General features: G+C 29.2%; 1 protein-coding gene across 4 annotated transcripts in view; it reads left to right on the plus strand.

Moving 5' to 3' along the window:
- LOC106789669 overlaps positions 1-2,274 on the plus strand; it is a 225,508-nt gene that overhangs the window by 193,753 nt on the left and 29,481 nt on the right. The window lies entirely within an intron of this gene.

The following is a 2,274-nucleotide window of genomic DNA, read 5'->3' on the forward strand; positions in this document are numbered from 1 at the left end:
TATCAATTAATTGATATTACAATTTTTTCATTACATTAAAACTATTTGAAAAAATAACAAATTATATATATATATGTGTGTGTGTGCTACATGTGTATATCTATAGATAGATATCTCGTTTCCTTGATAACTCAAGTTTTATCATTTTACTTGATCAAAAAAGGTTTCTTAACGATCGGATATCGATTTTTCTTTCTTTCCGATTGAAAAAGACGGATCTAACGAAAAATATCCTACATCCTCAACATCCGCACTTATATTTGAAAGAATTTACAGCCCAATTTAATACTTCCTTTTTTTATCTATCACACGTTCTTACTTATTTCACAAAATATATATTTCTCTCTGAAGTAACGAATAATAATTATTATTTTGTTTATCGATTATAATAATTAATACCAAAAAAAAACGTGTAATATCTCACCAGTGGTGTAATTCAATTTTTATTCAATTTTTTTTTATTTTACACGCGTGTGACGTTACATCAATTTTGTTGTTGTGTGTAAATCCATCAGATACACACACACACACACGAGTGCAGTGTTTATATGACAATAGAAGCCAGTGTATACGATCTTCGATTTTCTTAAAAGCTCATCCTTGGGAAAGAAAATTAGATTTCAGCGCGAGTTTGATCGTCAACGATGAAATCCTCTTTCCACTTTTCTAAACGAAGAATGCCAGCCCAAGGCGAATCTCATTCGCCAGTCCCATCAGCTTAAAATACAAGGGCGTTTTTGTTTTACTCATGCAAAATAATCTCGGCTCGCTTAACCCTCGCTACAAAATTTTCTAGAGACCTTGATCCTAAAGTATGATATATAATTTATTATATATGTTACCGTCGAAGCCAGAAATCAGTCATTGCTAGTAATTCCTCGGAATTCTCATCAATGCAAAGAGCATTCCGATGAAGTCAGAAACAGAAGAATTCTTACAGTTTTTCCTAAGCATTGAATATAATACTTTGATATTCTATAGATAGTAATAATTCTATAAATAATATAAGAGTCATTTAAATCTGTCCACTCTTAGTATAAAAAAATTTTACAGAAACTATTCAAAGAAATATCAGAGATTGCAATGCTGAAAATTGTACAATTTTGTAATTTCTTTGAAAAGTTTTGGTAAATATTTTTTATATTAAAAGTGAATAGGTTTTAATGAAACTTATATTAAATTAAAGTATACTGTTTTGTCTACGCGTAGAATATTATATCGAGTTATAAATTTAGCATAAAAAGTTCAGAAAATGTCAGAGAATGTAATGCTGTAAATTGTGCATCTTTGCTATTTCTTTGAAAAGTTTTGGTAATTATTTTTTATACTAAAAGTGAATAGATTTTAATGAAACTTATATTAAATTAAAGTACACTCTTTTGTCTACAAGTAGAACACCATATCGAGTTATAAATTTAGCATGTAAAGTTCAGAAAATGTCAGAAAATGCAATGCTGTAAATAGTGCATTTTTGCAATTTCTTTGAAAAGTTTCGGCAAATATTTTTTATACTTAGAGCATACAGATCTTAATGATTTTTATATTAAATTAAAGTGCACAAATTTGGCTACACGTAGAGTACTTTTTCGCGGTATAAAATAATCTACAAAGGTTCATAAAATGGCAAAGAATGCGATGCTGCAAATATTTCCTACTTTGCCATTTCCTTAAAATGTTTCGGCAAATATTTTTTATACTTTTTGCAAATGGATTTTAATAAAACTTATATTAAATTAAAGTGCACTCTTTTAGCTACACGTAGAGTACATTTTCGCATTATAAATCAATCTGCAAAGGTTCAAAAAATGGCAAAGAAAAATTAGCGGATTAGGCAATGTGAACAATGCCTAAAACCAGGCATTGTTAACAATACCGGCCTAGGTTCCAAACCTCCCCCGGCAATGCTAACAATGCCTGGCCTTAGGCATTATTCACATTGCCTAATCCGCCAACTTTTCTTTGCCATTTTTTGAACCTTTGCGAATCGATATATAACTTAAATTTGTATTCTACGTGTAGATAAAAGAGTGCACTTTAATTTAATATAAAAATCATTAAAATCCATTTGCTAAAAGTATGAAAAATATTTGCCAAAACATTTTAAAGAACTGGCAAAGTAGGAAATGTTTTGCAGCATCGCATTCTTTGCTATTTTATGAACCTTTGAAGATTGATTTATAACTCAATAAGAAACTCTACGTGTAGCCAAAAGAGTGCACTTTAATTTAATATAAAAATCATTAAAATCCATTTGCTAAAAGTATAAAAAATATT

The sequence above is a fragment of the Polistes canadensis genome, unplaced genomic scaffold (genome assembly GCF_001313835.1).
Source record: "Polistes canadensis isolate GaletaPanama2010 unplaced genomic scaffold, ASM131383v1 scaffold_196, whole genome shotgun sequence".
NCBI classification, from domain to species: domain Eukaryota; kingdom Metazoa; phylum Arthropoda; class Insecta; order Hymenoptera; family Vespidae; genus Polistes; species Polistes canadensis.